This window comes from Spermophilus citellus, assembly GCF_964194105.1.
Source record: "Spermophilus citellus genome assembly, chromosome: 5".
Taxonomy (NCBI): Eukaryota; Metazoa; Chordata; class Mammalia; order Rodentia; family Sciuridae; genus Spermophilus; species Spermophilus citellus.
The window spans coordinates 167,637,741-167,662,694 of NC_138186.1; the positions used below are offsets into that span (position 1 = coordinate 167,637,741).

A 24,954-nucleotide genomic window follows, 5' to 3' on the forward strand; every position below is an offset into this window, starting at 1 on the left:
CCCAGCCCTCCTGCGATAGGGAAAAACCAAAATGAAAGTGAGGAGGGGTAGCCACCAAGCCATGCTGGCTTCCAGCAAGCCCAAGCAACAACAGGCGCAGAAAGGAAAGACAAATAAATCAATTTAGGTCGGGTCTGCATTCGGTGTAGTATTTTTGTGGTTGCCATAGAAACGCCAAAGACGGAAGAACATGTTGCACGACACAAAAGAGAGCAATATGTATCAGGAACATTCCCCCCAGCTTCACCCTTAGCAGAGAAAATGCTTGCATCGGGGGCAGTGGGTGGAGGGGCCAAGAGCCGCGGCTGCAAGTGGAACCCCGCAAGGCACGCTCCCCAGCCCCGCACAAAGCCGCGGTCCTCGGGTGGCCGCGCAGCCGCCCCCGGCTCCCCGCAGGCCCCCTGCACCTCCCCACGGCCGCCTCGCTCCCGCGGCCAGCCTACCCTCCCGAGGTCCGAGGAAACCCAGGCGAGGAGAGCACGGCGCGGGAAGGGGATCCAGACATCAGCCACACCCAGAGAAGGTGCCTGGAAATGGCACCAAGAGCACATACCTCCTTCCTGGCAGCCCTGGGCACATGGACTTAGGAGCCAGAAACTGAAAGGCAGCCGGCTGGGGTTCAGAAATTGCCACTACTTTACAGGAGCTGTAAGTCAGCCAACACTGGAAAGAAAAAGCGAGACTCCACCCAAGGGGTGGACCCTGCGGGAAGAAAAAAAAGTGATCCTCAGCTGACGTCTCTCCCCACCCATGTCACTTCCTTTTAAAGCTAGGATTTAGCGGCCCGGGGAGGGAAGGTCGCACGGGTGTAATATGAGTCACCCCTTGCCCCCTCCAATTAGTGCGAGGAAGTGCCTGGTCGCCTGCAGTTGGAATCACGTTTGAGGTCTGGCTGCGGAGGGCCGGCATCACCAACAAAGCGGGCCCAGGGGCCTCCTCGCCGCCCCCCTCCCAAGTCCTGTGGCATCCCCGCGCCGCCGAAAGGGCTCCCCCACCCAGCCTCCCGCCCCGGGCGGCGACCTGGAAACCGTCCGCAGGAGGCTCAGATTGAATTCGGCACCCAGAGGACCCATTTGTCCGCGGAAGCCCCTCTCCGCTCCTCCGGCTGCTGGAGGAAGCCCCGCGGGAGGAGCCCGAAAGCCCCTTCTGCAAAAGCACGCCTGACGCCTGGGAGATGAGACGGTGGAACCCGGAGGCGGGTTCTGCCGAGCCCGGGGTCTGCCTCTGCTCACCGGGGCTGGCCAGCACTGCGTGCGCGCTCACGCACGGGCTCCACCGCGGGGTCTTGGAGCCCAGAGTCCCCGCAACTTCAAGAGGGCAGGCTGTGGCAACGACCAAAATGCCAGGGCTCCGACAATCCTGGAGGATTATTTCAATCTCGAAATAGTAGAGGTGGATGCCCTTCAAATGTTCGCTGTTAGAGCCATTGTCTCAAATAGTTGAGTCTTTACAGGGGACTGCGGCACAAGCCCGGGTCTCTAGATGCTTGCGGTCCACAAGGCAAAGTAGAACGTGCTTCCCGAGAGCTAGGGCACACTGCATGCCAAAGAGCCACAAAAGTGCCCAATGGTGTGTCAAGCAAGCAGAGAGTGAAGAGAGCTCTTTGGGTTGGGGGGGGGGGGCATTCATAACCCAGGACCCAGGATTTGGAAGTGAAAAACCAGCCTCTACCTCAGAGCAAAGCCTGTCCAAGGAAGGGATATCACCTTTGTCCTTGGAAAGACCCACAGAGCACTCCTAGGCACATTCCCACCCTTCCAAGTTGTTTATCTACAAATAACAGGAGAGATATGCTGCGCCAGGTGTCCCTGACTCAGTCAGGCTAGGTGGGGATCCATAGCAACCCACTAGCAGCCACCAATCAGCATGAGACAGGGAAATACCTGGGATGCCAGATGACCCTCCCAGTAGTTTATGGTGGTTGATAACGTATTGGGAAACCATGTAGTGCAACACGTACACCCCTTTTGGCTTAAACCAATCAGTTCAAAGGAATCCCCCTCTTGTAGTAACCAATCACCCCTACCCAACTTGTTCCCGCCAGTGACTGTGCTAATCATGTTTTAGAGTTGTTATTTGATTTTCCCGCGGTGTGTGATGATTTGCTAAGAGATGCTATGATGTATGTGGGGGTCCCTGCCTTCTCCAAAGAATGTATAAAACTGCTGCAAACCCTGGGCTGGGGGCCTCTCAGCATCTCCAGTTGCTGTGTGTGTGCGCGTGGAGGACCGAGTTAGCTCAAAAGAAACACCTCTTTGCTGCTTACATCAATCTTGGTCTCTGGTGGTCTTTTAGGGGTCCCGGATTCGAGCATAACAGAAGCTCCTCTAGGGCCAGCGGCATTTGGATCACCTGGGATGGGAGAACAAAGAGCACCAAAGCACAAGGATGGGCATCAAGGACCTTGGAGGCATAAAAGATCAGAACTGAAAACCCGCTAGTGGCAATGGTTTATGTTAGTGTCGCTTTGGAGACACGTTTGGTCATCTAGTAAATGCTTGTCAAGGATAGTGATAAGCTTCTTGCAGCAAAGCAATTTTTAAAAAGTTCTCTCATAACTTTTCAAGTTAACACTTTATGAACTCATTGCTGTAGGAAAACGTGAAAGGGTTTTCTCCAAGTACTTTTCAAATAGAGCTAGTTGAGTTTTGAATGGGAATTTATTTTAAAATCTACAAGTGCGTAAATTTGTGCTGTATTTATAACAAGTACAGTCAAGATTTCAATAGAAACAATAAGAAATTTAAAATTTTGACAACTGCAATTCTTATTCCATCCTCAATACTTTAATGTCTTTATTCCATTATTAACATTAAAATTAGTATGCTTATTTTTGCTAACACTGCCTATTTAGACAATGTTCCTCACAGTCCCAATTATCTCAGAAATAAGGCTGAGAAACAGGGGCAAAAAATTACTACTTCTAAAAATTTAAAGTGGAATTATAACATGAATGAATTAAATCCTCTGCACTTTATTCAGAGTCCCATTTACAATTAACCTTTATTTTACATGCCCTTATTCAGCTACTTTATCTTAACTGAGAATTGTGATTGTTTCTGAGTCACAATGTAACAATCCAGTTCAACAAATACTTATTGAGTAGCCAATCCACAAAAGCAAGACATGGACCTTGCCCCAAAGGATTCAAAGTCTTTGATGGGAAAGAGAGGGGTAAACAATTAAGATGCAAATAGAGGCCATGTTTAACATCTGTACAAGGTTCAGAGGTGGTCCAGGGAATGGGCAAAGGGGAGAGGGAGGGTGGTGTCTAGGTTTCTTAGTTCACACAAAGTCTAAAATGGGTGGGGTGAGCCACATATACATTCATAAGACAGAAAGAAATAAACATTGTAAGAAGTAAATCAGCTTGAGCATCCCTAGTCCAAAATTCTGAAATCTGAAATGCTCCAAAATTCAAAATTTTTTGAGCTCCTGCATACCAGTAGAGAACTGCATACCCACCTCATGTGATAAGTCACAGTAAAAATGCAGGCAGACTAAGAATAGTGAATAAAAATCTCTGCAGGCTGTGTACAAGGAGTATAGGAAACAAAAAGAAATGACATGTTTAGCCTTAGGTCTCATCCCCAAGATATCTCAGTAATTATAAGCAAATAATGCAAAATCAGGAAAAAAAAAATCACTTCTGATCCCAGGCACTTCACATAAGGGTTACTCAATCGGTCCACTGGAGAGAGATGAAACAAATTTAGACAGAGACCCAAGGAACAAACTCATAGCTCAGAAAAGGATGTGTAAATAATTAACCCACAAAAAAAGATGCAACCTCACATAAAAATACATTTCTTCAGCTGTCCACTTGTCAAACACTAAACTAAAGAAACTACAGTGTGCAGCAAGACCAGGATGCTATGCGACAGGCCCTCTCCTCTTGCTGAGGTGGGAAATTGATACCATCTCTGGAATTCATTCATAAACAAGCTATTTCACAAGCCTTTCACATGTTCTTAATTCAATAATTAAACTCACTAGAATGTATAGTAAGGAAATCAGCAGAGATAAATCCAAAGATTTAGGCACATACATTTACATTTGTCAAAGACTGGAGCCATGCTGACTGACGGTGCAAGTTTGTTCTTCAAATGATGGGCTAGTCATGTGGTGGACCATTCTACAAAAACTAAAGTCCTGTTTTGAAAGATGGGGACACTTTCATGATACAGTAAGTGGAAAGACAACTAAGCTATAAAAAAAATGTAATCACCTTATTACAACTATACGAATATGTATTATATTGTGTGTAGGGGTTGAGTAAGTGACCACCAAATTCATGTCCATCCAGAACCTCAGAATATGACCTCATTAGAAAATAGGGTCTTTGCAGATGTGATTAGTAAAGATGAAGTCCTACTGGAGTAGGGCCTGAGAGCCAATGACTTGTGTGATTTCTAGGAGGAGGAGAGACACAGGGAGATACACAGAATGAGATCTTATGATGGTGAAGCAGACTGGCATGATGTGTCTTGGGCAGGGAACAGGACCGTTGGTAAACATCAAAAGCTGGGGGAGATGCACAGGACAGAGTCTCCTTTGGAGCCTGCAGAGGGAAGCAACTGTGCTGACCCTGTCATTTGGGACTCCTGACCCCCTGACTAGTGAGAGAATAAACTTCTGTAGTTTTAAAGCACGTGTTTTGTGATCATTTGTTATGGTAACCTTGGGAAATGAACAGTGTGAGTGAAAAGGTCATTGAGTGCTTCACAATGATTGTTTCTGGAGAGTGAGATGGAGGGTGATTTTTTATTTGCGTTCTTCTGTTTTATTGCATTGTATAAAACTTTCTACAGTGCATATGTATTACTTAAAAAAACATGATTAAAAAAACAAATGATCCTTTTCTCTTTCTTTTTTTTAAGAAAATATAGTGTTATTACCAATACACAATGGTGCTTGAAAAATTGTTGAGTTTTAACCACGTCACTGTGATGTATAGTGTGCCAAGCGTCAGTGTGAAGTGATGAGAGCATCATATGTAATCTCCATCAAGACGACTCAGCTCTCTCATTATAGCACCAAAGTAACTACAGACAATACGCAATCAAGTGACGGTGGCTGTGTTCCAATAAAACTTCCTTTGTGGATATGATACTAAAAAAAAAAAAAAATGATCCAAGGTTTCGCTCTAGGGCGATTTAGCAAAGAAGAATCCATGATGATTATGACATGCTAAATCCCAAAGATGAAAGTGTGCTCACCATCCTCTACAGAGGTAGCATTTGTTTTACATCAGGATTGTCATTCTGAACTAAGTTTGGGGGCTTAAGTGATGAGTATCTGATCTAAATGTTAACTTGCATACCGTATACTTAACTGCTGTACTAGATAGTTGAGGGATTGATTGTGTTATTTCAAACTGCCCTTTCTCTTAGTGCATCATTAGCTATATACGGACAATATTTAGGCTTTATTTCCATTTGTCTTGTGTTGTAAACAACAATATAGATATCCATATAGATGCATATACTCAGTTTCAAAAGTTCCTCAAGTTATAAAATATGAAGATATCACATCTGTAATTACGATTAATTTCACTGTACACTAAATTAGGAATTGTGATTGCTTAGAGGAAGTAAAGAAAAGTGTAAATGACAACATTGGTTTGATATTTGGAATGCATCATCTTTTTTTTTTGGCTCTATTGTGCTTTTTTTTAGAGAGAGAGAGAGAGAGAGAGAGAGAGAGAGAGAGAGAGAGAGAGAGAGAATTTATTTATTTATTTATTGGCGGACACAACATCTTTGTTTGTATGTGGTGCTGAGGATCGAACCCGGGCCGCACGTATGCCAGGCGAGCGCGCTACCGCTTGAGCCATATCCCCAGCCCCTGGAATGCATCATCTTAAATTAACAGTTATATATTTCAAGATCAACCCCATTTGGGTTTTTCTAATATGTCATACCTATTTTATTTTTTAATTTTTTTTTTTTGCTTTACATTTTTTTAAAATTTTCATACCTATTTTAAATGACCAACAAGCTCTCAGTGTATTTGTGGACCTCCTGTTGATCAGCTCTCAATGGTGGGGATCAAATTAAATCTAGAGCCTCATGTATGCTAGGTGATTGCTCTACCTACCACTGAGCTATGTCCTCAACACCTCTCCATACATCTTAACACTGAATGTTGTCTTAAAAATTATCCTTGGTATTCACTTAGCTCTTTTCTCTTTTAGACATCTTCAGCTCAATTCAGCCTGACTGGGGATGACCCTGAAAAGTGATCTATTCCCCTTTCCTGAATCCCAGGAATGAGCATCTTGAAATCATATAACCCAGGAGCAACTCCTATCACCATAGAAGGAACCAAATTCAAATTAGCATCCAACAGATTGACAGCAAGTTGGAAAAGACCCTAGTTTCACACTCTGATTTTAAAAAGATGAATACTAAACGTTGTGCTGGTCTTCATAATTAAATGATAAAAGAATACATTAGTTAGATTGCTCTTCAGATGATTTTTCACTGTCTTTGCGCTTTACTTTTTTTGAGAGAGAGAGAGAGAGAGAGAGAGAGAGAATGAATCGGTTTTTTTTCTTTTTCTTTTTTTTTTTTTTTTTTTTTGTAGATGGACAAACACAATGCCTTTATTTTTATGTGGTGCTGAGAATCAAACCCGGGTCCCGACTGTCCTAGGCGAGCGCTCTACCACTGAGCCACAATTCCAGCCCCATTTGTACTTTACATACTGTGATTTAAAAAAAAAAATTATAAGCATGTGTTACTTTTATAATGCAGTTTTCATAATTAGAAAAGTAAATCTGTTTTCAAATTCTAAAATCAACATGGATTGTTATCAGCTGTTGACATGTTGCTCTTTATCTGGCTGTCATTGAAGCTTGTGTTATGGTGGCTTTTAGGGGAGAGCTTCCTCAGAGTATGATTGTGGCCCAGGGCATGTGCATCTCCGGGGGCTTGTTAGAAATGTGGAATCTCAAGCCCCAGTCCAGACCTACTGAGAAAGAAACTGCATTTGAACAGCCCATCCAGGAGGTTCACTTGCACCATGAAATTTGAAGAATACGGCCGCTTTTCCTTTAGTATTGAGGGTGTTGGTCCAGGATCCCTGTGTACACCAAGATCCTTTGATGCTCCGTTTCCTTAGGTAAGATGGCACAGTATTTTCATATCATCTATGCACATTCTCTTGAACATTTTGTATTCATTGTTTATTAGAGCTTCATTGTTATAAATAATAGTTGGGTTCACCCTGACAAACTCATACCTGCATGGAAACCAATGTCAGTTCATGATCTTCCTTCTACCCTCTTCTCCTTCCTCTACTCTACTAGACTTCCTTTCGCTCATCTATTAATTTGTATTTGATGATTCTTTATGTAATCCTATCCTTCCCTCCCCTTTCCTTTATTTTACTCTAGCTTCTGCATAGGAGAGAAAACACTCAACCTTTGAGTTTCTGAGTTTGGCTAATTTCACTCAGCATGAGAGAGTCTCCATTTCCATCCATTTGCCAGCAAATGCCACTCATGCTTCTAAATCATCTCTAGGTTACTTATAAGACCAATCACAATGTAAATGCTATGCAAACAGATGCTATACTGTATTGTTTAAGGAATGTTGACAAGAAAGAAGTTTTTAGATGTTCAGTACAGACACATAAACAACAGCCACCCTATTTTCAATCTGCAGATGGTGTATCCATGGTGCAGGACAGATGCAGGGCCACCTGTTCTTGTCTTCCAGACCTTCATTTTAGAGAGAATGACAGACAGGGACAGGGAGGCTGGCTCTGCTTGTCCGAGGACACTAACACGAAGTGAGCTGAGAAGCAGCCCTCATGCTTCATGCCTCAGAATTCTTTCCAGTATATCTCTTAGGATTTCAGATTAAAAGGCAAGTCTGGAAAAAAGAAATCTGTTGGCAAGAAAAAAAAATAAAAAATAAGAGAATTCCTACTTAAATTCATGAGCATCCTCCAAAGTGTCGTTCTTAGAAGCCCGTCTATTCTTTTCTATGTACTTCGAATTTATAGTCAGCCCTCCCACTACACCCCCCTAAAAACTTAACATTGGAATTTGGCAACCATCAGACCTGAATTCTCACAATCCACTATTACGTCAGCTTCATCAGCTTGGTCACTTGTGACAGAGTCCTAGTTGTTGTGTGGTCGTTTGGGGAGGGACATCTGGAGGAGTCCGGCTCTTTCCTGGAGTTCCTGGAGCCCCCCCCCCCTCATTCCCAAAGTCACGGTTGGAGTGACGTCTAGATATGACAGTATGTGAAGCCCCTGACACAGTGTGGAACTTGAAATAAAACCTTTCTTCTTTCTCCTCCCTCTCCCTGGTGGGCATCACTCTCTCAAACTGCAGAGACATCTGTCCAACAACCGTGGAAGGTCTTTCATTTACATATCCAAAGGCACTGAGAATTGAGCAAGTCCACCAGTAGGTCTCCAGGCCCCAACTGGCCAGTGCTCTGGAGTCCTGTCTCCCAGGTAGTGGGTCTCCTCCTCCGGTGGAGCTGGCGACTTTGAAGTTACCAAGTCCCCTCTGCGACCCTTGCTCCCCTTTCCCCAACCGTCCTGTCAGTCCTCTTCTCGTGGATATTAGGGACAGCCTCCAGTTCTCCTTAGTTCACTGGGACAATCCTTCCCTTCACCTTTCCACTGTGGGTAAAACTCCGACTCCTTAGAGTGACACGCAGGACCCCTGTGGGCGGGCTGCATCTCTCTGATCTCATCTGTCCCGCCCTCCTCAGCAGCTCAGCTCCAGCACCTTCAAGCCTGGCTTGCCATCCATCCCCTCCAGGAAGCCCCAGCCCAGCTGCTGGCAGAGCAGAGAGCCCTGTGCTCACCTCGGTGAGGGCACTTACTGCAGTGCAATTGGCTGACTGTTCCCTACTGGCCTGTGAGGGCAGGAGCTGTGTTTTCAAAGATTCCAGGACAGGACTAGCTGAAGGAGTGAACGTGGTCCGTCCCTAGCATCTTCTTTTGCAGTGGGCAGGTGGGATGTCTGGTTCTACTCCTGTAACTGGACAAGTCTCATTCCAGGCCTTCTGCTTGTCCTTGGTTTTCTTTTTTCTTTTTGGAACCAGGGATTGAACCCACAAGTTCTTAACCACTGAGCCACGTCCCCAGCCCCTTTTATGTTTGATTTTGAGACAGGGTCTCACTAAGTTGCTTAGGACCTTGCTAAATGGCTCAAGCTGGCTTGGAACTTGCAATCCTCCTGCCTCAGCCTCCAGAGTTGCTGGGATTACAGGATTGTGCCACTGAGCCCGGCCTGATTTTCATATATCATAAATACATTTAAAAAAATGACTTAACGCTCCCTAAAATTGTCTCCTTCGTTGACCTATATGGTGTTCTTTTCCAGAGCATTTTCATTGTATCTTTTTTTTTTTTTTTTTAAAGAGAGAGTGAGAGAGGAGAGAGAGTGAGAGAGAGAATTTTTTTTTTAATATTTATTTTTTAGTTCTCGGCGGACACAACATCTTTGTTGGTATGTGGTGCTGAGGATCGAACCCGGGCCGCACGCATGCGAGGCGAGCGCGCTACCCCTTGAGCCACATCCCCAGCCCTTCATTGTATCTTTACCTGGGACATCCTAAACAGATGTCCTTGTCAGAATTTCCATAATGACCTTCTCAATGATTTCCAGACAGCCCACACGCTCAGCGAAAAGTGCTTTTCCTCCTTGTTGTCCCAGGCGACAGTGTGAGCTGCTGCCTTCAGCTACTTTTTTGCTCTGCTGACTGAGCCCTGACCACTGTGGACCAGAGTATTTCTTTCTCTACTTTATAAATGAGGAATCTGAAGCTTAGCTGTGCTGCATCACTTCCTCAGGGTTACACAGCCAGGGCCCACCAGAGGCAGGAGGTCAAGTCAGGTGCATTGAACCCAGAAAACCACTTCTTTCTTTTCTTTTGCAGCGCTGGGGGTGGAACCCGAGCCGACACCTGTGAGCAGGCCTCCACCGCTGAGCCCACTGCACAGAGGAGCACCTTCTTCACCTTCTTCACTGTGACAACAGCGGTGTTCTTCCTCTGGGACATTTCCTAAGACAGAGTCCAAGAAGAGGAGGGCTTTGTGACTCTCTACCTGCTTTATGGGATGTACTAACACATTCCTGCTCATCACCTTTTCATATCCTTTGTTAATACCTTAACAATGTCTTACAAGTTTCACAATTTTGAAAGCTACCAGCTTTAACTTTTGTACACTACATGAGGTTCAAAATGTTTCCAAGTGGTTTTTCTTATTCTCATCATTTTTATTTACTCTTGTGTGAAACTTATTTTTTTTATTTATTTATAGTACCAGGGATCAAATCCACTGGTGCTCTACCTCTTAGCCACATGCCAGCCCTTTTTATTTTATTTTGAGCCAGGTTCTCCAAAGCTGGCCTTGAACTTGTGATCCTCCTGCCTCAGCCTCCCCAGTTGCTGTGATCACAGGTGTGCACGACTGTGCCTGATGTGAAACATATTCTTATTCACTGACTTTATACCTGCAGCCTTGATGCTTCTCATTCACATGTAGATTTTGTCAATCTATTCCTTCGCACTCAACTGCTTCAATGTTCAATATTAGTCTCCTCCTCCTCCTCCTCCTCCTCCTCTTCACAGTACTGGGAATGGAACTCAGGCATGCTGGGCAAGTTCTCTACCACTGATCTACATCTCCAGGCCATTTTCTATTTAAGTTCCTGTTTTGGGCTCATTTTTTTATGTATGGTGTAAGGTTTAAAATGATCACCAAATTTCCATAAAATACCAAGTGAACTTCCCATTGTCTTGGACCATTCCAAGGTTCTAGGAGACCTCAGGGCTCTCTGTGGAGACAGACAGAGAGCTGTAGTTGGGGCAGCCTTTTCTCAAGAGGGACCAGAACTCTGGTCGCCTCCTGGCTCAGGAGAGCAGGCAGAGGGCAAGAGTGACGGCTGAGCTCCCCTGGGCCGCGCCACCCTCACCAGGAGCCCAGCTTGGAGCCTTCCTCCCAGTTACAGCCACAGGACAGCAGTGCCAGCCAGACGTCTCCTGAAGACCTGGCAAGCCCAGGGCGATGGGACAGAGCTGGAGCAGCTGGCCAGGCTGGGACCTTCTCCTGAGGACAAAGGCAAGCAGGTGACTGGTGACACACCATCATAGCAGAAGAGAAGCAAACCTGCCTCCAGGAAGGGGCAGGAGAGGCTGAGCCCCGGGAGGCCACCTTTGCATTCTGTCGCTGTGGGGCTGGAGGACCGTCGTCATCCTGGGTGTGAGTGAGGGCCGAATCCTTTCTTTGGGCTGTGGCAGGACCACTGGTCACCATGACACAGACGTTGGCAACAGCCACCCCTGAGCTGGCTATCACTGCTCCTTGGAAATGACCAGGCTCCCCCGAATGCTTTTCCTGGCCTCTCTCCTGGGAGACAGGCCCCTGAGGAGTTCTCTCTAGCTCCTGTGCTTTGCCTCCGACTTCTGCAAATCCTACTGGAGGGTCACTCTGTTGCCTTAGGGACCCTGGCTCCTGGCCTTCCCACTCTGTCACTGTCCCACACTGTCTGCGCCTGAGCACCTGCAGACAAGCGAAGAGCTCCTGGGACCTGGCCGAGTGATGTGGTGTTCTCCCCACCTGGGGCAAGCACAGAGTTTGGCCACTATCTACCCAGAGGACCAGCCTTTGATGGGGAACACTCGGTGAGGCTGGCCTCCACCCTCCCACAGACCCAAGTGTGCCTCTTCTCACACACTTGGCCTGTGGCTTGGTCACCGCATGTCACGAGCTGGTGTTAAGTCACCTTTGTGCACTTCTCCTGGGACTCCAGACTGCAGGTGTCACTACTGGAAGGTGTCTCGAGATGACTGCACCGAGCTGCCCAGTGAGGAGGCTGCTGGGGAATTTCCTCAGGGCTTTTCCACATTAATTTCTACTGATATAACAAGAGAGATCTGAGTTGTTTGTTTCTCAGATAAATCTTAGAGGGTTTAAAAAAAAATCAAGGATTGGCTACATTGTGAAATAAACTTTCCCAAACCAATTCCATAGTTGGGCCTAGAGGAAAGAAAAAATGAATTGAGAATTTCAAAAATTCAATTTAGAAGGAAAATGTGTTGCACCCCATCACAAGGCTCCATCTGCTCCCTTCCATCCTTTCTTGGTAATCTTTTCCCTTTTTATAGAATATTTTTAAAACAATTGTATCCTGAGAAGAAGGAGGAGAAAACCCCACAGTGTAACAGAATCACTGTGGGACCATGAAGAGGAAGTTGGCTGAGAAGGGAGTAAAAAGCGTAAGGATTAAAAAGAAGGGATCGTTGGGACATTTTGATAAATAAATTCCAAAGAACCTACAGCAGTTCCTTAGGATTAATAAATGGGCTCAGCAAGGCCCAGGGATAAACCCAATGGCATTTTCCAAGGCTGCCTGTGGACTCTGCTCTCCCTGCCCTGCCCTCTGCAGTAGGACTCAAGTCCTGTCCACATGGGGTCACCTCCCCTCCCTGCCCTCTGGGCACTCACGACCCAACTCCAGCTGAACGTGTGCTGGGAAGGATGCTGCCAAACTCCCAGGGCTCCGTCAGGAAAGGCCAAGCACCTCCTCCCGGGCAGGGAAGTCCTTGTGTCCTCCAAGGTCATGCTCTGAGCGGTCCTCTCAGAACCCAAGCCCCAGAGGGGTCAGGGTGGGTATTTTGTGGACAGTCCCAGTGGAATCTGGCCTGTGAGTCAGTCCAGCCCAAGTGCCCAGCATGTGACCAAAGAAACCTTCAGAGGGACACAGCCCCCGCTGTGCAAGCCAAGCCAGCTGCTCCTCTTCTCCGCAGAGGCCAGGACACCTTGGAGCAGAGAGAAGGCCCTCTCTGTGCTTGTCTCAATTGCTGATCTGTCGATGACAAAGATGGCTGCTGTTCCATGCCAAGTCCGGGACGGACTGTTACGCAACTTTGGATGAATAAAGCATGAACCAATAATAAACAATTAGAAAATGAGATAAAACTATTTACAACAGCATGAAAAATCTTAACACCAAAGGATGAATCTAATAAAAGATGCATAAGGTCTTTGTGAAGAAAATTGTAGAACTCCGCTAAGAGAAGTTAAAGATTCAGACAATGGGAGAATACACGAGTGTTTTAGTCAGCTTTTTCACTGCTGTGACTGAAGGATCCAATCAGAACAACTAGAGGAGAAAAAGTTTATTTAGGGGCTCACAGTTTCAGAGGTTCTGATCCGTAAGTGGCTGGCTCCATTCCTCAGGCTCGCAGTGAGGCTGAAAGAACATCATGGAAGAAGAGTGTGGCAGACGGAAGCAGCTCCCATGATGATCTGGAAGGAGAGAGAGAGAGAGAGAAAGAGAGAGAGAGAGAGACAGAGAGAGAGAGAGAGAGAGAGAGAGAGAGAGAGAGAGAGAGAGAGAGAGAGACTCCATTGGCCAAATATATAGGCCCAAGCCCCGCCCCAGTTTCCACCTCCTCCAGCCACGTCTACCTCTTCAGTTACCAGTTGATCCTCAAGACAGGGTTAATTCACTGATTAAGAACAACCCGATCATTTCTCCTCTGCACCTTCTTGCTCTGTCTCACATGTGAGCTTTCGGGGACACCGCGCATCCAAACCATAACAACGAGGGACACGAATCCAAATGTTTATGTAAAGACATAATCGTCCCTAAATTGGTCTGTGGTTTTGATACTTCAAAATCAAAAGCAAAGAGTCAAGCATGACCAAGAAGGAGGCAGGAGCTCCTCACCTCCAAGAGCCCTGGGCGTGTCTCGCAAAGCTAACCTGATTGAGAGAGTGCAAGAGTAGAAAATAGACCAGGGTACAGAGTGGAAATAGACCCATGTTCTAGGGACACTTGATTAATGACGGAAGTGGCCCTAAGGGGCAGTTGAGAAAGAGTAGTCAGTAAAGAAGAAAAAAAAAATCAAGTTCTGAGTCAATTGGAGAACTCTTTCCTCACATCGGCGGCTCCTTCCTCACATGGTGCCCAGAAGTTATTTGCAAGTGGGCTACAGATTTAAATCTGAAGGATGAGATAAGAAGGCATCTGAAAGACAAATAGGAACGGACTTTCTTCGTGCCTGTGGGGGAGAGAAAGCATTAATTATAGAGAGAAAAAACGGAGAAACTGTATTGGCTTAAAATGAAGAAGTTGTGGTCATCAAAAGATCCTATCAAGAGTCAAAAGCAAACTGCAGAGTTCGAAAAATATTGTGATGTGTGTGTCTGACCGACAAAGAGCCCTGGTCTATGTGTTAAGAGATCCTTCGCGCCACAGGGAATGCGAAGAACTTGGCCAGGCATTTCACAAATGAGAATATCTAAATCACCAAAACCCTTTGGAGAGATGGCCAACCTCCCTGGAACACACCGGTCAGGGTGGCGGAGACCAGCTGTTACCAAGAGCATGGAGTAATTGCCCTGCCCTCTCAAAGGGAGGTAGAGCTCTGCAATCACCATAGAAAGGCAGGCACCTGTTCTGTGAAGGCTGAAGATCACGTGCCCTGTGACCAGCATGTCCTCACAAGGCTCATACCCGGGGACTTCCTGCCCGGGAGAAATGAGGCACGCCTGGTGACTGCCCTGGCCGCACGAGCTGCAGTAGCTAAGGGCAGCAAGCGACCTCAGGCTCAGCAGCAGCAGCAGAGCTGACAAACTGAAAGGTTGTGCGGCATTTTTGCTGTGGGATACCGTTCAGCAATGGTAACGAATGGAACTCAGTGACACACAGTGACAAGAAAAGACACCAGAACATTTTGACCCAAGGAAGCTAGGCACCGAGATTCCCTACTCCGCCCCCCTGTTAAGTTGGAAACTGGGGAAGACGAGTCTGTGTCGCAAAGTCAAGATGTGTGTGCCGTTATCCACGGAGATGCAGAAGAAGTAGGGAAGGAGTAAGGAGACTTTCAGAGCACAGGAATCTTCTACTTCTTGTTTTGGGTAGGCACTCCTTGGTGTATGCATTTTGGGGAAATGAACTGATATATATATGTATACTTGTGATTTGTGCCCCTTCATGTTGTTGCAATTTAAAAGAAAAGCTTAAGAGGGACTCACAGGTGTAGTTCAGTGGTAGAGTGCTTGCCTGGCATGCATTGGCCCCAGAATTGATCCCCAACACTGAAAAAAAGAAAAGAAAAATCTAAAAAGTACTCACTGCAACCTCTCCAAGTTTATCCAAAGGAAAATGTGAGTTCTCCCCTCCAACACAACAAATTTTAGGCTTTCCCAGGTCAATTATAATTTTAAAGTCAATTTCTGTTTGTTCAGGGTATACTGAAACGGCATTGACTCTGGCTTTGACTTCTGAAAAGGGCTTCAATATTGTCGGGAAGCGTGGCTGGATGTGACTGGCAGGGAACGTAATAGTTTGCATTTTCGAGCGATTCTTTGGTAGATATTCTGTGTGTGGGTTTCCCACATGGGTCTCATTGACTCCTTTCTTTACAGCATGGCATAGACTATAATTGAGCATTTTTTAAAAACCAGTGCTGGCCTGCCTGCTACTTAATCCCAACTCTTTTTGGGCTGGCTTGATGGGCATTGGCAAGAACCAATCACAGTGATCCAGCCAACAAGACAGGACCAAACAACTGGCTAGTACATTGAACTGGGGACATGGTAAAAACAGAGGAACGAAGATGAGTCCAAGTGTTTTGGCTGAGCAAATGCGGGAATGAAAAACCTGTCAGCAGAACAAGGATCTGAGCTAAAGATTAGCACTGATTTTGACATCTATAATTAAACCAGTGAGAATGGGTGTAGGCAGCAGGAGTCTGAAATTCAGGAGAGAGAGGTAGGCTAGAGATAAGAGTGTTGGTGGAGTCAGCCTAGAGACGCATTCAAAGTCACCAGACTGGGTGATCTCAGGGTTGGCAAGCAAAGCACAGCAGGCCCAATTTCTTGAATTCGGTTAAATAGTGTTAGCACAAGTCTGCTTCAAGCAATATTTGCTTGTTAGCCAGGTCAGTACTTGGGGCCAGGCAATATTTGGGATGTACCTGGACTACCACAGGAGCTGTCCGTCTGAAACTCTGAGTTTTGTATTTTTGTTTGTCAAGTGTGGCAACGACATGGGAGGTGAGAGTGGGGACAGGAGAGGCCTGAAGATGACCACTGGGACCCTACAGCAATAAGAGGCCAGAGAGAAGAAAAGGAATCAATGAAGAAGACCTTAAACGGCAGAAAGCACCTTGGAAGTGAGGTGACCTGAAACCCTGGGTGAAGAAAGGCCACCAGAGAGGAGGGAGTGATCCTGAGGTCCCCAGTGGGACAGGGACGAAAGTCAACCAGAGGCTTGGATGATGGAAAAGCCAGTGGCGACCCCATGGGGCAGGTGCCTCCCAAGAGCATGAGCATTTTGTGAAGCTGCTTGTAACTGCTTCCTGCAGTGGAGGACAGGAGCACCGCGTCAGCTGTCCTTACTCAAGTGATAAAGGTATGGAAGATGACTTCTGCTTTGGGGCTCACGGTAGAGTCTTCCCACCTTGAAGCTGTAGTTTTCGACATGTTCACACTGGCGTCCCCCAGGGCAGGACCACTTTGAGCACAGAGGTAAGAGGCAGCAGGCGTGATGAGAACAGGGATGACAGGACAAGACCTGGAGGCTCCCGGCGCACTGAGCCTCGCTGCGGAGACCCTGGGAAGCACCAAACACGCCCAGCGGGGACCCATGCATTCAAGGGCAACTTACCCGCGGGTGTCCACCTGCTAGGGCATCCTCTGGGCCACTTCCCAAAGCTCCGATTTCAAATGTGTTTTTTTCTGGAAAAATAAGGCATCGGTGGTGCCACTTGAATCCTTCAGATCTTGTCAAATGTGGCCGTAGCCATGCAGTCTCTTATTTCAAGAAAAAAACATGCAGAGGAGCGTAGACACTGTGTCATGGCAGGTAGGACTGATTTCTCTGCGTTGGCAAAATAAAACAAGCCCACAGAAACAAGAACATCTCGGGCTTCAGTCGAGCATTGTACAGTGGTGGGAGGTAGGTGTGTGACACCGTGTCACATCAGCCTGGATTAGGACATTCTCTCACAGCGAGAGCAAGTCAAAGGGACATTCTGCTTCACTTCTGACAACACAGAGCTCATCTCTGTGCCCTGTCCAAATCACATCATGACTAGAAACCTTAGACTTCCGTGCTGAAGAACTGAGCATCTGTACAAGCTGCCAGTCACTAGTGGTCATCTACTAGCCTTGAAAGAAACAATGGTGTTCACGCTCACAGCCCTGGGCCTAAGCGTATAATTCAGGCACTTAAATCTAGATTCATTTTGTTTTTACAGATTAGCCCCCTGAATGACTCAATGGTATGGCTTTGAAAGGTATTTTGCAAAGCTTATTTCTATGTGATTTTGCTTATGAAAGCTTTTTGTGTATTGCACATTTAATCAAATAGGGATATCTGATAACCATGCTGCTGGTTCTTCAAAGAAATAAAAACACCTAATTGCATTACACTAAATGGAAAACAGTACACATTTATTAATAATTTGTGAAAACTTACTTACCTGGTACCAAGCTAGTGTGCAGAAGCTCTATTTTCCAACATCCAGTGACTTTTGAGTGCGTGCTGCTCCCATTCTATCATCTCCTGGAGATGCAGTCAATGTCCCACCAACCCAGTCTTCCATCCACTCAAACGGTGCTGCTCAGTCTTTAGGAGACACCAGGATCACCTGCAGGGCTTGTCAGAGCACCGAGCTCTGGGGCCAAACCTCAGAGTTTCTGATTCAGAAAATTTGGTGGGGCCTGAGAATTTGCCTTTCTAGAAGGTTCCCAAGTGGTGTGCTTGGACAATGCCTGTATTAGGGCATAGTCGCAGAAACAAAAATTCACCACACAGAACCACGGAGAGGCCAGGAGGAGCATCTGACCCTCACACCCCATTCTGCAGACAAAGAAGCTGTGACGCAGAGGAGTAACTCGTCAGATGACCCAGGTCCAGATTCCAGGTCCTGCCTCCCAGGCTTCCAGGGTGGCTCATTGTCATTCCAGCTACTGCCAAATCCCTCTTATCTATCCTAGATAGAGGACTAACTCTTCTTTCCTAAGTCCAAAGGGGACTTATTTTTAAATATGTTTAAATTATGCCAAGATCTTTCCACCTTTGGCTAATACTGAGAAAGAAGCTTGAATCAGAACTAGAGGAATGAAGCAGACCTTGTAAGTATCCGGAACTTTCACATTTGCACCTTTGTGTCTTTGAACTTGAGGCTTACTGTGCTTTTCCATCTGTGTTAGACAAGCCCCACCCCTTGGTGCCCAGAACCCTCTGGATGCTGCCTTCTACAGGCCTCTGCTCAGTGCCCTGAGAAACTCCTGGCTGGAGTCACACGCAGCCACTCGTGCCCTGGTCCATATGGCTCTGTCCTTCTGACCAGGGCCACAGAGGCTCTGGTCACTGAGAGGACACTGGCTGCAATCTGAGCGTTGGCAGGATGGCAAAGGTACGCTACGAGCTGTCCCCAGCCCTTCTGCCTGATCCAAGCTCCTACATCCTGGCAGCTGGGGGACAGACATGTCCCCTATGTTTACCTGCCCACCTACCTGGGGGTTCTGCTGCCCCCATCAGGGCCCAGCCCAGGTGGCTGGTGCAGGGGCAGTAAGCCCTCTGCTCACTCTCTCCCTGTTTAGAGGGGAAAACAGGCTCTGCCGCCATCCCCTGTACTTTCTTTTTAGGCAGACACAGCCATATTGTGAAGAATCTCGTTACCTCTTTAAAGACTCCGTCCATCTCCAAGTACAGCACCATCTGGAGGCACTGGGGTCAGGACTTCAGCATGAATGTTGGGGTGGACTCGATTCTGCTCACACCAATTAAGCCCAAGTTTTCTCTTTGAGACGATGAAGGTCTGGAAATGAAAAATAGTGGTGGAAACGCTGTGCTGAGAAGGTACTGGATGCCTCTCAACCGCATACGCCACCATAGTCAAATGGTAACTCTTACGTCATATTTTATCAGTGTTTGAAAAGGACCGAAGCCAATGACCCTTGTGTGTTGGTGTCTTGTTCTGTGGCTGTCAGCCTCCTGGGCTGGAGGCACGTTCAAGGGCAAAGGAGGGAGAGGAGGAAGTCCTTTGCTACCTTGTCTGTGCTCATCGCTCTCCTGCTGTGCAACTGAAGGCCCTGGGAGCTCCGTCCGTGCCTCTGCGGGTACTGGGTGGGAATGGGGTGAGCCTTCTGGTTTGGAAACCGCACTGTCCTTGGCCTGCAGGGTGAATCCAACCCAGACGTGCTCTGGTGGAGTCAGCCCACTGTCCTGTTCTGTGGCCACCACATTTCATAAGCTCCCTTCTCTGGAAGCTTGTCTTCTCACTGCACAATGGAAGTAGGGTCCCCGATCGGTTCTGGGATTCCCTACTGCTCCAGCATCCTACCTAAGTGCAAAAGGCCTCTGACAGGTGTCTACTAAATGAGTGAATGTAAACATGATTATTGGTGTTTCCTTGAGAGCCAACTGAGAAAGGGTCCCCAGTTCTTGACGGGGGGAGGAGCTGGATGGCCCTGCGCATCTGCTGTTCTGTCCACAAGATGTCAGGTACTTTCTACCCGTCACAGAGCACCAAAGTGGGCCGAGTGTTGTCAGTAGTTTGCATTGAGACAAGCATCTTGTCCTTTAGGAAAGAAGGCTCACCTGAGGATGCAAAGGAAGGGAGGGAGGGGAGGAGAAGGACCTGGACTAGTCCTGGAAAGTTCCAGCAAGAGAAGGAGGACAGGCTGGGACCGTGCAGAGAGGGACAACTCCCTGGCATTCTGGAGTCGCCTGTGTTCTGCAGCTGGAGATGGAGGTGGCAGATGCTGCTGGTACCGTGAGGTTGTTCCTTTGAGGATAGAACTTTGGTCTATTCACATATTGAGAAAAAAAGCAAATGTGTCTTCAGCCAAGAGAAAAGGAACAGAGATATAATCTCCAAAGATACAATCTCATTCCTTTTAATCTTAAAATAATAATAAGACAGAATTTTGGTTTTTGGAAACCAGAGCTCTTGGGAAAGACCATGTTAACTGCATGATAAACACCCAACTTGTGTTTTCTTGGATAATCCCATTTCTGAAAGAAAATTGGAATCAGATACGTCCATTAAAATGAGGTTACACACACTAATCCCATCTGCTCTTTCAGGCCGTGGAGCTCTCTACCTTGAGGCACACAGGACGCAGTCCCTCTGCAGGGAGAGGGCTCCCTCCCCGTAGGCTCCGCTGTTGAGCAGGTACAGCCAGTCCCCGTTCAGCGCCGTGTGGGGTGAGCTCCGCTGAAGTCAGTTTTCGTGATATCTGAACCTTTCATCTTCAAACAACAAAATGGTTTTCAAATTCTCACAACTCTGAAGCATTTGTGCAAGAGAGTACTTGCTGTTTTCTCCACTGAAATATTCAGAACATAATTTAACCTTTTCCCTGTTGACTCACCATGAATCATCAATATGAATCAAAACCATAGTTTTAGTACAGAAGGGGGCCTAGAAACCATGAGCTCCGCGTCTGGGCAACCCCAGCGCCGACGTGGAGGTGGGCTGGAGGTGGAGGCAGAACATGCTGCTGCTTAGGAGGGGCTGGCCTGGAGCCCCCACTCTAGCTTTGTCTCAGCTCCGCACCCCCCAGCCTGGCGCCCATCACGTGCTATCCACACCTGAGACCGGTCGCCCTTTCGCTTGGACTCTGGATGTTTCTTGCACCTTTGCATCTGCTTTGCAAGCTTCTCCTACCTTCTCTCCCTCGTTCCTTGTAGCTGGGGTGTGTAGGGGGAAGGAGCTCGCTCCCCAACTCAACCCTCCTCTCCTTGGCCAGGGCTTCCATCTGCTCTGGGGTACCAGGCAGGTGCCTCACGGGGACCTTTCTCCTATGAACTACCCATCCATTTTCAGGCCAGCTTCCTCTGGGTCCTGGGGACTGTGCCACCTCCTGTCCCCCTAGTGTGGCCTCCCTCAGGTGCCTGCCTTTACTCCTCACTCCTAAGACTGACCACCAGGTGTGTGTGTCGGAAAACAGCAGCAAGTTCCTCCTCACAGGCCCTGAGGTGTGAAGTCCAAGAGCAGGGTGTCAGCTGCCGTGTGTCCTGGCTTGCTGAGGGCTCCCTTCTCCTCCACCTACCAGTGTCCTCGGCTCCTCTTCTTGTGGGGACACCCGTCATATTGGATTGGAGCCCAACCCTAGTGACCCCGCCTTGACTTCGTCACCTCTCTAAAGGCCTTTTTCGTCCATGGACACCAGAGGTTAGGACAGCAACTGTGAATCTCTTTTCCCTGGGGACGTGGGGGCCATCATGTAGCCTATAATGGGTCCCTTCCACTTTTAAGGCTACAGTGAGTCACTCTGGGGAAATGCAGAGGCAACAGTCCCAGGGCTGCATAAGATTCTTCTGGTCAAGGTCCTGAATGACCGCTGCTTGCTTATAAGAGGGCAGCTAGAGAGAGGGTGCTGGGTGTGTCCATTCCTGCATCCCACGAGGATTTAGTCCCAGTGGCTCCAGCAAAGGCAGTGATTGGCTCAGCAACCTGAGCCCTGGAGACCATCTTCCATGCCCTGCAGGGGCAAGGGGACAGTAAAGGTTAGTCAGCTGTCCCCTGGCTGCAGGGCAGGAACACCCGATGGCAGGGACTTCCAGGCCTGGTGGTGGGGGCCTGTGTTCAAACCCTTGTACTCCCATGCTTCTTTCCTCCAGTGCCAGCAGGCCAGTCACCTGAGTGCCAGGAGGAATAAAAACAGCAGGATGTGAGATACAGTCAGCGTCTGACCAGAACAGAAAGTTCCTTTGAACCTCAGAGGACTCAGATCTTGGCATCTGGTCACCACCAGACCTCCTGAACGCTCACCCTGGACCCTGTGTCCTCAGCGCTGGGGCCTCTGCGTGCCTCTCCACCTCCTAGTCTGGCCTACCCAGGACAGCTGTGGAGGCACAGGCCTGTTCCCAAGCGTCCCTGCCCCCCTAAGACCTGAACACAGCCGGGGCAGGGTCCTCCCCTCACAGCCCCATTTTCTCATTTATCTTTGGATGAATCTCTGGGAAGCCCGAGGACAGATGAGCTCAGTGTGATAAACCAGCCACACTTCAGAGGATATAGCTGGTGACCGCAGATGTGCCCCCATGACTCTTCCTTCTCTCTGGGTCCCGTACCAGTGAAACATTTTTTTGCTTAAGAAAGATATTACTCGGGGCTGGGGATGTGGCTCAAGAGGTAGCGCGCTCGCCTGGCATGCGTGCGGCCCGGGTTCGATCCTCAGCACCACATACCAACAAAGATGTTGTATCCGTTGAAAACTAAAAAATAAATATTAGAAAAAATTCTCTCTCTCTCTCTCTCTCTCTCTCTCTCAAAAAAAAAAAAAAAAAGAAAGAAAGAAAGAAAGATATTACTCAAGCTGGGCACAGTGATCCACACCTGTCATCCCAGTGCCTCGGGAGGCTGAGGCAGGAGGATCGCGAGTTCAAAGCCAGCCTCGGCAAAAGCGAGGTGCTAAGCAACTCAGTGAGACCCTGTCTCTAAATACAATACAAAACAGGCTGGGGATGGGGCTCAGTGGTTGAGTGCCCCTGAGTTCAATCCCTGGGAAGGAAGGAAAGAAGGAAGGAAGGAAGGAAGGAAGGAAGGAAGGAAGGAAGGAAGGAAGGAAGGAAGGAAGGAAGGAAGGAAGGGAGGGAAAGAAAGAAAGAAATTACTCAAAAAACGAAAGAGGGGGAGGGATGCCAATGGAGACGTTTGTAGAAATCACGGCAGGAAGAGACGCCGAGGAAAAACCATTCAGAAGTTTAAACACCCTCTTAGACACATTGACCTGTTGAGATCAGAGTTGGATCACTCCTGATGCTGGCCAGAGTGGGCTTTGCCACATGGGGGTGACCTCTGGTCCCCTGGCTATGCTCCTGTGCGGACCCATGAATGTGGATTCACTCGGGCCGTTTTCTGGTACACACCCTGGCCCAACGCTCACTCCTCTGGGATTCGAAGACAGAAAGTTCCCTGGCGGAACTGGAGGCCTCTGCCCACTTTCCTAAATGTGTTTCAGCCTCACCCTGTCCATTTAGGCTGCACCCAGCCCCCCGCTGCCCATCCTTAGGCTGCCTCTGGCCAGGACCCACAGAAGAAATCCACGGAACACCTCTGAACCTTTGTTGTCACCTCTGTAAGGAGCATGTCCATGACACGCCCCAGTTCTGACCCCATCCTCTCACATAGTCCCTGTGACCCCCAAACCCTCTGGCCCTCCAGGTGCTCCTGGGCTGGTCTCACCCCATTTTCCTTTACTCCCCACTTTGCTGAGTGGGGGGTTTCTGTGAGTCCAGTGCAGCTTCCTGCTGACCTCACAGTTTTCCTCTCTCCCGGGCCTGGACCCAGTTGCCCAGCCTGCGACCCCAGCCCCCACGTAGCAGCTGCTCCACCAGAGGGAGGACACCCGTGACCTCAGGCACTACTCACCATCCTTTTGAAATAATCCAGTAGCTTTGAGCTGGTCACTTTGAGAAGACCATTCGTGGGTTTACCTGTTGAAAACTCGGAATCGTAAAGGGGACTTAGCTGCTCTGTGAATGCCAGGCCAGCATGAGCAGGAATAAAAGGAAAAATGTTATTTCCATCACTTAATTGTTGATGGATGCATTTGAATTCTGTCCTGGGCAATTAGACTATGCTTTTGTATTTGGGGGTATAGGTATTTACAGGCATGAATTCCCAAAAGATCACCTCAGCCTGGTGGTGGCACATACCTGTAGTCCCAGTGGCTTGGGAGGCCGAGGCAGGAGGATTGCAAATTCAAGAGCCTCAGCAACTTAGTGAAGGCCTCAGCAACTTAGCTTGACTTCTGTCTCAAAATAAAAAAATAAAAAGGCCTGGGTATGTGACTCAGTGGTTAAGCACCTCTAGGTTCAATCCCTGATACAAACAAACAAACAAACAAAATCACCTGGAACAAAGGGTGTGGGTAGTGCACCCCAGGAGGAGAGGCAGAGCCCCAGGGACTCAAGGCTGGACAGGTTCTGTTCTCAGATGTGTCCCTGACTTGCATATGCTCCTGGAACCCAAGTCCCCAATTCTGGCATGGGGACCTTGCCTTGGTCACTCATGATGTGCCAGCCAGACACACACAGGGGACACAGGGTTGTGTTCGCCAAGAGCCCTGGTTTTCCTGCCCAGCTCCAGGGGCACAGTAGGTGGTTTCCTGGGACTTGGGAGGAGGGAGGCTGTTCTCTGTAACTGGCAGGACAACTGGGAGCCAGAGGCACAGGTCCCTCTGCCTGTGTCCAACACTGGACCATGATCCATTGCACAGTACCTTCTAAGGGTTTTAAAGTCACAATTCAGTACTTCCATGAGTCAAAGGTGCCTCTTAACAGCGGCTGCCTTTTAAGAATGTTGTAGAGTGGAAGGTGAAGTGTGAGGTCAGGAGGTGCAGAGAGGGGCACGTAATACAGCAGGAGTGGAGAGTGGCAACGCGCCCCAGGGACATCTCAGGTGCATGGTGGTGGGTCATCGAACAAGACTCAGCAATAAGAGGCGCCTGCTTTAGTCAAAAGTAAGTGCATTGCAGTGACACACGTCTGTGATTCCAACGTCTCTGAAGGCCAAAGCAAGAGGGTTGCAAGTTCAAGGCCAGCCTCAGCAACCTAGTGAGACCCTGTCTCAAAACAAAATTTAAAGGGCTGGGGTGTGAATGAGTTCAAAGTGCCCCTGCGTTCAATCTCCAGTGCCACCACCACCACCGCCAACAACAATGACAACAACAAACCCCCACACCACACCCTGGCTCTGTGTTGGGGGCATACGGAGCACACGGTTGTAGGAAGCACCGAAGAGGGCCCAGTGCGTGAGCCCAGGACAAGGACCCGAGGACAGGCCTGGGATGCGCGAGAGCTGGAACCTGTTCCCTCCAAGTTCAGTGTTGCCATGTGACATGTTGGAAGTGGGGCTTTGGGACAGATGGAAACAGGGCTGGCGTTGGGAGGGGACACCCAGGTAAGCTGGGCCTTGTCTAGGACTGCTAGCTGGGTGGCCC

The 24,954-nt window shown here is 48.1% G+C and overlaps 2 protein-coding genes across 2 annotated transcripts in view; both read right to left on the reverse strand.

The window, feature by feature from the left end:
• The window catches only part of AGPAT4 (1-acylglycerol-3-phosphate O-acyltransferase 4), a 110,594-nt gene extending 109,916 nt beyond the window's left edge, over positions 1-678 (reverse strand). Inside the window, exon 1 of the mRNA XM_081293735.1 lies at positions 554-678. The gene's annotated coding sequence lies outside the window, so the exon portion shown is untranslated. The remainder of the gene's footprint in view (positions 1-553) is intronic.
• PRKN (parkin RBR E3 ubiquitin protein ligase) overlaps positions 1-24,954 on the reverse strand; it is a 1,414,869-nt gene that overhangs the window by 65,000 nt on the left and 1,324,915 nt on the right. The window lies entirely within an intron of this gene.